This window comes from Micromys minutus, assembly GCF_963924665.1.
Source record: "Micromys minutus genome assembly, chromosome: 29".
Lineage (NCBI taxonomy): Eukaryota > Metazoa > Chordata > Mammalia > Rodentia > Muridae > Micromys > Micromys minutus.
This window is the reverse complement of record NC_137964.1, coordinates 31,457,347-31,467,805: the sequence shown is the minus strand read 5'-3', so window position 1 is coordinate 31,467,805 and position 10,459 is coordinate 31,457,347.

Here is a 10,459-nt window from a genome sequence, read left to right as displayed (position 1 = left end):
GCAAAAAGAAAAGCCAGGTGTGAGTCAACCAACCGCTGATGGGCCCTGGCTATCCCGCCTTGTGGAGTTGGCATCCCGAGGTTTGGTAAAGTAGAGCTGTCATTCATATTGATGGACAGGCACGGACAGCCCACAGTCTCTTCACAATAGCACTGAATGGCCCGGAGGGCAGGGGTGGAGCTTTGACGAAACAAGGCGTGTGGTGTGTGGGGGGTGGCAGAGGTCCCAGTTCTCTAGAGACTCTGGAATTTTCTGAGTGGAGCAGACCGGAGTCCTGCTACCGTTTTCTAAGGGGAGGGTGGGATTCTAAGTCAGACCCTCTGCTGTATACCTGGTACACATCAGCTCCTCTAAGCTCCGCCCGTTTTTCGAAGTTGCTGTTTCGTTATTCTCAGCGGACAGTAACACACTCAAAGCTCAGAGAGACCACGAAATCCAGGTACGACAAACCCATAGTCTTTGCTTCCAATCGCTTTTTAAAAGATCTGTGTCATGCAGTAGCCTGGGGTAGATGTCCCTGTGCCTTGAGTAAGGCCAGGTGGATGATAGGTGCTTACGTCTGCTCTACCATCTGTATTCCCTTCCCTTTTCCCAGGGTGGATCAGTGACATTGCTCCCGGACATGTCACTACCTTGCTGCAGCCTTACAACACACACACACACACACACACACACACACACTTTCAGAGGGAGCCCTGGGCAGATCCAATCACTTGACAGCCTGTCAGGCAGTGTCCCCGCAGGAATGGAATGAACAAGGCAGAGAAGGCTCCTACCCTCAGAGGTGGACACTAAACAAGAGAAGTAATTGCAGGTTAGCTGAAAGTACTGAGGTTAAAAAACAAAACAAAAATGCACCAAGGGAGAGAGGGGTGGGGACAAGAGGTGGGGGTGGGGAGCTGACTTCAGGGAGGTTCGATTACTGCCCTGCCCTCGTCCCAGGCACATGATTACTCCATGGTTCCTCTCCAAGCTTCATTTCTCTTCTTGGCTAATTCTCCTCCTTACCCAGCATCTGCCTAGAGGGCACATTCCTCAGCCTGTGACTCCTGCTTGACTCTCCAAGATGTAGTTAATCTCTGCCTTCCTCCTCCCCTACCAGCTCCCTGTGTCCCTTACTACCAGTGAGACCTACAGCAACCAGTGGTGTCCCAGTTTCTGTGACTATGACATTGACGCTAACATGGCGTCTATCATCCTGCAGATGCTGTGGAGAAGAAAAGATGTTGGTAACTTATGTTGACATAGGCGGAGCTCCCAGACACCTGCCTGACCCTTAATTGGCACTGTGGAGACGCTTAGTGTTGGCTTTGTGGTCACCAGATGTGCGGCCTCACCCTAGAACATCGATCGGCTCTGTGTAGTGTTATGGGTACCATCTTCTTCAGTGTGGGGTTGGGAGGGGTAGTGGGTGGCCACAGACTTACCCAAGCCAGGTCACCCCACCCTCAGGATTCCCAAGGCGGGATTTCATTAGACAAGAGACAGGATGAGTGATGAGAATAACTAGTTCTCTGTGTGTGTTTGTGTGTGTGTGTGGGTATGTGTGTGTGACTGTGTGTGTGTCTGTGACTGTGTGTGTAACTGTATGGGTGTCTGTGACTGTGTGTGACTGTGACTGTGTGTAACTGTGTCTGTGACTGTGTGTGACTGTGACTGTGTGTAACTGTGTGTGTGACTGAGTGTGTCTGTCACTGTGTGTAACTGTGTGTGTCTGTCACTGTGTGTAACTGTGTGTGTGACTGTGTGTAATTATGTGTGTGTGACTGTGTGTAACTGTGTGTGTGACTATGTGTGTGTCTGCATATGTGACTGTGTGTGTCTGTGTGTAACTGTGTGTGACTGTGTGTGACTGTGTGTAATTATGTGTGTGACTGTGTGTGTCTGTCACTGTGTGTAACTGTGTTTGTGACTGTGTGTGTTAAACCCTGGCTTCATACTGGAATAGCCTAGGGAGACTTTTAGAAGCAGGGTGTCTGACATTCTCCCTCACACACACATATTGTCTGGGGCAGGCTAACAGTTCAAAATGATTTTAATACTAGTTGCTGTTGAGACCTTCTGGTTTAACCCTCCCTACCTCTCCTAATAGAGAGAGCAACTGGGTCCTAAAGAAGGGCTTGACTTGCTTAAATGCTTAAGCTGCAAGTGTTACCAGCAGGAGTCTGGGTTCCATCTCCCGGGAAGTTCTGTTTCCCAACAATCCTCCCACACCCTGAACTGTTTCATTGATTGACGGAGCAGAGAGGCTGCACGTATCTCCAGCTCACCAGAAGCGGGAGTGTTAGAGGCAGACTGCCTCTGCTCCACACTTGGGCGGTTGCCAATCTTGTAAGGAAAGAAGGCATCTGAGATGCAGGGTTTTTTCCTCTGCAGCCAGGACAGCTGGGACTTGGGGAGATGGGGGAAGAAGGGGTGGAGGTTGGGGCATCTGTCCAGACCAATCACTAGATAAAGAAACAACGTGGCTTCCCGGTAACTGGGAGTCTGAGCAGAAGATGCAAAGGTGAAGGCCGATCCATGAGTCATGGAGAGTGACAGTCACAGGGACAGCCTCCTAAAAGACACAGTTTTTGAAAAGTCATCTAATTGGAGCCATTGGGGAGTGGGGTGGGCTAGCTCTGCATTCATAGGGTTCACACAATCAGGGATAAAAGACAAAAGGTGTTAAAGAAATGCTCCCAGAACTTTCAGATCTGGACCCAGATGCCCACTAGTTATGTGAGCTTGCCCCTGGAGCCTTAACTGTATCTTCTGTAAAACGGAGCACTCCAAAAGTAATGTGTCAGTGTGGGCAAAGGGCACATGACTGTTAAGTCATCACTGGGTCTTAGTCACTAGAAAACGTCAGAAGAGGACATTGGGTACAGCTTCATGGCCAACCTATTTAGGAAGAATGAAATCAGTGTGGGGTTGGGAGGGGTAGTGGGTGGCCACAGACTTACCTAAGCCAGGTCACCCCACCCTCAGGGTTCCCAAGGTGGGATTTCATTAGACAAGAGACAGGATGAGTGATGAGAATAACTAGTTCTCTGTGTGTGTTTGTGTGTGTGTGACTGTGTATGTGTCTGTGACTGTGTGTGTCACTGTATGTGTGTCTGTGACTGTGTGTGACTGTGACTGTGTGTAACTGTGTGTGTGACTGTGTGTGTGTCTGCATATGTGACTTTGTGTGTTTGTGTGTGACTGTGTGTAACTGTGTGTGTGACTGTGTGTGTGAGACTGTGTGTGTGACTCTATGTGTGTTTGATTCTATGTATGTATATGATTGTGTGTGTGACTATGTGTAATTGTGTGTGTGTTAACTGTGTGTGATTGTGTGTCTGTGTCTATAACTGTATGGGAGTATGTGTATGTGACTCTATGTGTGTGTGATTCTATGTGTATATGTGACTATGTGTGTCTATGACTGTGTGTGTGTTTTTAACTGTGTGTATATGTGTGTGATTCTGTGTGTGACTGGCTGTGTGTATAATTGTGTGTATGTGTGTGACTCTGTGTGTGTATGTGTAACTGTGTGTGAGTGTGTATATGTGTAACTCTATGTGTGTGTGATTCTATATGTGTATGTAGCTGGTTGTGTGTAACTGGGTGTGACTTTGTATGTATATGACTCTCTGTGTGTGACTGTATGTGAGTGTGTATGTAACTGGGTGTGTGTGACTCTGTGTGTCTGTGACTGTGTGTGTGTGACTCTGAGTGTGACTGTATGTGTGACTATATGTATGTGAGTGTGTGTGTAGTAGTGACTCACATGATATTTGATGCTATAAACATTTTAAATGTAAAACTTTTAACCTGAAATGCAGGTCCCCTTGAGAACTGGAGGTTGTGACAACGCTGGGCTGAGATTCTTGCCTGAAAATGTGTGTATTGTGCTCTACAATTGAATTTTGCCCAGGGAACATTCCCAGAAAAACCCCTGTGTTCCAAGATGGTCTGACCCCTGGACACTGCTGTCACACATTTAGTACTGAAAATGATAATCTTGCTTCCTAGCATTAATTGAATGCTATCTCCACTTTCATGCATTCAAAGAACTGACTGTCTCATTTTGTTCCCATAGCACCCCAGGGAGCTAGCTGCTGCTAACCCATTCTACAGATCAGCAGACCAGTCACCTACAGGGTGTGACCCTTGTCCAGTGCTACACAGAGAGCAGTAGAATTGTCTAGATGAGATCTTTGGTGAAAGAGGTTAGATATTTACAAACTCTGGAGCCCTAGGGAGCAGTCAGAAACTCGGTTCTGAGTCAGTTTGCTTGAATTCTGTCCTTGATTCTGGAGACGGTGGCTCTTGGGTTACAGTTAGGAAGGACATCTAATGTTGGGATTGCAGTGAGGGCTAAGAGAAGGTGCACACTGAGATGATTTGGAAGTGCATAGAAGCTACCATCTGGGTACCATGGGCATCCAAAACCAGGGTGCATGACTCATCTGATAAAGCACCTGTTTCATATATGTGTTCCCCAGAACCCATTTTAAAAGGCTGGGCCTGGTGCCCCACACATGTAACCTTAGCCTTGTGGGAGGTAGAGACAGGCTAATTCCGGAGGCACACTAGCCATCGGGCTGGTGAGATGCTCTGAAAAAACAGCAGTTGGACAGAACCTGAAGAATGACACCTGAAGCTATTCTTTGGCCTCTGCATGTGTGTGAGCACACACACACACACACACACACACACACACATGCATGCACACACTCAAACACATACACACACACATACCTCACTCACAAACTTACCCAAAAGTAACATCACCCAAGTGCTTACAGATCTGTTTGGGAATTGAATCCGTGCACTGAGCTGTGTGGATCTATGTGTGACACACAGCAGGTAGTCTTCCTTCTCTGAACAGCCCGTACACAGAAGACACTGGGCCACACATGTATGAGAACACCTTACCACAAACCTTAATTAGACCATAGGTGTGAATCCTACACAACCTGAAGACTCCTGGGAGGGTTATGGTGGGCTATGGTCCCTGTAACACTGGAACAGGTTCCCAGGATGCTGGAAGACACAGCAGCTTCCTCCTCTCTAGTGCAGACATTCTGGACAGATGCTGCATGATTAGGCTGAGCCAGGATAGTTGAGAATCTTCTGCTTTGGGATTTTCCAGATGGGAGTCCTAGCCCTTAATGTAGAGAAATGGCTTTGAGCTGTGTGGGGGCAGAACTAGCTAGGTCCTTGGCCAGAAGCTACTGGGGGAAATAGCTTAGCCTTGGAAAAAAGAGACACAATGCAGAGTCCTCAAAGCTTAGGACCCCCTAGAAAGGTTCCACCCACCGAGGGACAAGGGACAGGAGTCAAGCAGATGCCAGTTCTAGGAGCTGGGAATGACAGCCTCAGCCCCTCTCATCTGAAAGGTAGCAATTGGACCTTTGTCACCAGCTCATCAGAATAATTGTAGACTGACAATTATAGAATAGGGGCTGACAATGGACCATGATTAGATTCAGGACTGGGCAGAGCCACTTTGCTTCCCCCCAGCATGACTCCGGGGAAACTGTATTTGGAGAGTTTAAATTGAAGGCAGAAGCCTTGGAGTTAAGCTCTGGGATTTTTATCACCTTGGTGCATCCCACAGCCCAGATATTCCAACTTTACCCTGCAGGAAATTCCAAAGACCACATCTTTTGCCTCCTTGGTTGAAGCCCATTGGGTCTTGCTGTCTATTGTAACGCTAAGTGTGGGCCTCCAAGACCTGTGGCTCTGCCCCAACCCCAAGTTATTTCTGGTTGGTAAAGATGCCTACAGCCAATAGCTGGGCAGGAGAGATGTAGGTGGGGTTGAGGCTTCCCCAGGGTTGGGGTCAAAGGAGATCCACAGGGGAGAAGAGAATGGTGCAGGAGGAAGAAGGAGAAGTTCATTGGTTAGGAGTCAAGAAAATGTGGCCCTGAGGGCTGGCTGGCCAATTTAAGTTATGGGCAGCCCAGATGAAACATAATAAGTAATGACTCAGGGTTCTCGATAGGAAAGTGTATTCTGCTTATTGTAAATATAAAGGTTGTGTGTGTGTCTTTTATCCGGGAACTAAATGGTCTAATGTAGGGTAGAAACTTCAGGTCGGGACTAAAAATTACTACAACATGGTATAGCCCCAATATCCACCAGGATGGAGTTCACTGCACCAAAGCAGATCTCTCTCCATACCCGGAATATTAGCCAAGTCCATTGGGTTTCCAAGACAAGACTGAGGCCCAAGACCCACTCCTTCTATCCCCAAAGGCAAGAGAACCACAAAAGAATCCGGTTGCTTTCTCTTTGGCTCAGCTTGTTAATACACAGACATAATTTTCACATGGCCAGGGAAAAAGAATTCTCTCTCTGTGTTTCAGTTGTGACTTTTTAATAGAAGTTGGTTGAGTACAGGCATTTGAGTTCCTCAATTAATTTCCATCTAAATGAGGTTTTCTGGAGAGAACTGGTGTTTTTTAGCTTCATTTGGACTTAATTTGTATGACAGAAGCCTCTGTTTCTGTGGTTCCAATTCATCTGGTAAGTCTAGCATTCATTACCTGGGTGATAATTCCCCTACCACAGACAGCAGCACCCAGAGCTGAGGAATGCATGGGTTTCCATAGCAACCCAGCAGGAGGGCCAGTCCCCTCACTTCCCAATACCATTCAATAAATAGGAAGTAATAAATTATTAAGTAAGCCACGTTCTGAGGACAGGCTCACATCATGGTATTTACAGTGTAAAATGACAACCACCAAAAGAGAGGGGAGGGGAGAAAAACCAAAACAGAGATGAACAATGAAACAAGATAAAAACAAACAAACAAAACCAAATACACAAACATAAATAAAAGTTAAGGACAGAGGGATGTCATGTGTCATGGTGTCACTATCATTGGTTCATCGGCGCAGAACGGAGAAGGTGTAGCGTCCTTTAAAGTGTTGCCTAATGATGTTGTGTTTGGCCAGAGTGTCTCTGGTGGGCTGGCCAGTGGAGCGGGGTGTGTGTCACACATCACCAAATAAAATTTTCTACTCAGCAGAGGGAAAACCAAGGTGGGACACAGATACCCATGAGACTACTCAGAATATACGCAGAAGAGGATGAGGTGAAGAGGATCTAGAACAGGACTGAGGGTGTGGTACATTTGCTAAAATCACTGTCTAATTAGTACATGAGGTCGTGGGTTCCACCGTCAGCACCACGGGGTGGGGGTGGGGTGGACAAACAGCAACAAAAACCAAAGCCAAAGTTGGAAGTCGGCTTCAAGAAAGACAAAACTTAACTGCTTTCTTCAAGGTTTGGTAGCATCCCAAATCTGTACTTCTTTAAGCAAACCCGTCTGGGAAAGAGACCAGATGTGAGAAATGGATGGGGACCCTCTGAGATTGAGACCCAAATTCCTTTCCAACAACACAGTTCCGTTTTGTTCTGCTCCTGAAAAGCTGAGTCACTCCGAAAGAAGGTCCCCAGGACAGTCTGGAATGTGTTCCAACTTGGGTGGACATGAATGGTCTTTGCTGGCCACTGGGGGTAAGTTTGTGTTCTCCCAGGAATTCAGATGCTATTTTTAGTTTCCTCTCAAGAATAGGAATCTCCTTGCAGCATTTCAAGATTCTTCTCCTCCCTGAGTCTCCCGGACATCTATTGTATTTGTTAACTCTCTAAGGCCAATGCCTGAGATTATTTGTCAACGACTCCACCTCACTAGGTGGGAACAATGACCCATACCAAAGTAACAATTAGCCCGGTTTCACTCACATACAGCTCGTCCACAACAGAAGGCCAAGGAGCTTCAGCAACTTGCTTAATCTCAGTCTAAATGTCTACCACTTTGGATGTTGGTAGTTCAGGATAAGCCTTCACCCTGAACAGCCTATGGGACACAGAGTGCTAGCCTCTGAACAGACACAGCTACAACCCACTTGCAAGTGGTGTTATTCCCTAGAAGCAGAAAATAATGAGGGTACAGTGAGTGGATACACCTGAGTGTAATGGTTCTACTTAACCAAGTTTATCAGTGTCTCGGAAAGAGTTCTATCTTTGCTTGGAAAGAGAAGCTATAGAGAAGAAAGGGAATGGGGGATGAGAGATGAAGGAGGAGGGAGGGGAGGAGGGAGAAGAGGGGGAAGAGAAGGAGGAAGAGGGGGAGGAGAAGGGTGAGGAGAAAAGAGATTGAGGAGGAGGAGGAGGGAGGTGGAGAAGGAGGGGGAGGAAGAAGCAGAAGAGTAGTGTATCCTACCTAGCCTTAGAGGTCTCTAAACAACCATGTGAAAACTATTCCCAAGGGAAGAATATACCCTTGCTTGGATTAAAGCATGACCACCACACTGCTGGGAAGAGCCAGGGATGTGCCAGTGAATTCACAACTGGACGGAGCAATCTGGCACCCGAGAGGCCTCAGAGAATGACTTCTGAAAGGGCAAGAGCTCTCTGTAGCCAGCAGGCAGAAAGTCACTGCCAGTCGGTTAGGAAGGCAGGACTGAGAAAGGTCTCCAGGTCTTAGATCTCAGCATGAGCTTAGAAGTGACATTTTGGGAGGACATCTGGCTGTCCCCTCTGTATTTTATTTTCACAAAGAAGTACTTTGTGCTATCCCTAATGGAACGGCTGCTTATCATAGCAAAAGGAGGTTTGACGTGGATTGTGGGTTTCGCCCAGGGTGACCTGTGCCCTCCTCACAGAACAGTGTTTGCCTACAACGGACAAAGCAGGAAAACTTTCTGATCTCAAGAGCTAGGAGTGAAGGAGAAGTAGGTAGGTTGTAACTTACGTGAAACCAATCCGTTCTGCTCATAGGAAGGATTGGATCCCTGAGCCCAGTGTCTTCCCTGGGTTAGCCCATTCCTACCTTTCTCTCCTGATGTGTGAGCATCAGGCAAACATCATCAGAATGATACTTTGTCTCCGAGAGCCATGCTAGTATAACTATTCTTACCCACGTGGTTCCCCAACCACAAGGGAACAGTTCTATCATGCATGCCGCGGGAGACAGGCTGTCTGGCCAGAATACGGCACTTCTGACTCTAGACAATCATTCAAGGAGCCGTCACAGCTCTTTTAAATGTGTGTAGCTTTACATGCTAATGTCTGGCTCCAGCCCTGAACTGAGGATTGTGAGCTCTGTAGCTGACTTCATCTTTCTGTTATCTCCGTGACACGGGGCTGAGGCACAGGCCCAAACCTCACTGGCACCACGCTGAAAAATAAGCCTAGGGACTGGTACACATCCGGGGTCAGTCCCAGGATATTCAGGGCTTAGAGCATCCATGAAAAAGACCAAGATGCCTCCGGTCTCCCCCACTGCAGCCATAGCAACAGGATTTAAAAGAAAAAAAAATGATACACAAATAATTTAGAAGATCCCACCAAATACACACATGACTGCGTATTAAGGTACAGCAATCTCTCTGAATAAATACATAAATAAATAATTAAATACTGCTAATGGTGAGGGGAGAGAGAGGGAGAGAACTCATCACATAAATAATAAATAAATAAAAATAAATAAATCTAATAAATAAAAAGTTTGCTGGGAGCCCCAGGCAAAATGGTCTCCCTAGAGTGGGTTGAATGAAGACAGTCCGTATCTTCTGGGCAGGCTCTCTTGCCTTCATAAGCTGTCCTGCTGAGGAGGGTTTGGTGGCTCCTGGAAGCCTTTGTCTCTGTGAAAAAGATGAGGCTTGGTTGGCATCCTGGGTGGGGACAAGGGTTATTTACAGTTGCTGCACATGCCCTCTCGGGGCACCTACTCCTGTGCCAGGCACCTGCCATCGGCCTCCCGTGGTGTCAGCATAGGAAGCCATGAGTTTCTGTTGGTGGAGTTTTGGTCTGGGCCAGAAGCCATGATATGGGTACTGATACTTCTCTCCTGATGGATGAAGAACTTCCCTGGTGCTCACTGGATCTCCAGGCACCACAATAGGCTGGGAAAGATTGGCATGGGGGGGAAATCACTGCTTTTATGATGGGAATTCCCACCTCAGCCCCCTCAGATGTTTTCCTTGAGGCAAGAAGAGGTAAGTAATGCTCTGTCCTTGCAACTATCCAATGCTGGGAGAGAAGCTCTTTCTCCATGTGCCCTGTCTCTGCTCAACCGTTGTCATCACAAACTTAATACCCACAAGGCTCAGGAAAGCCAGGCAGCTGGTGAAGGGGATGCCCACGGGTTTATTTTAAGGACCATCTCTCTTGCCTTCCTGTTCCCAATATCTTCTGCAGACAAAGCAGCTGGTGGCATTTATGTATCAGAGGGCGGCTTACCCTTGCTGGCCAGCCCTGGGCAGGAGGGTACTATACCCTTCCTAAGTGTGGTACTTCCCTAAGTGTAATTGAGCTTCCCTAAGCCTACTGCAGACCCAGAAGCTAGCAAGAGCCGGAGATAGGGTCCAATTAAGTCCCTCTGTTACAGGCTTTCTGTATCTGAGTCTTTCCCCCACAACACTGCTTTACAATGCAGTGTCCTGTCTTGGCAACATTCCTGAGGGGCAAGAAG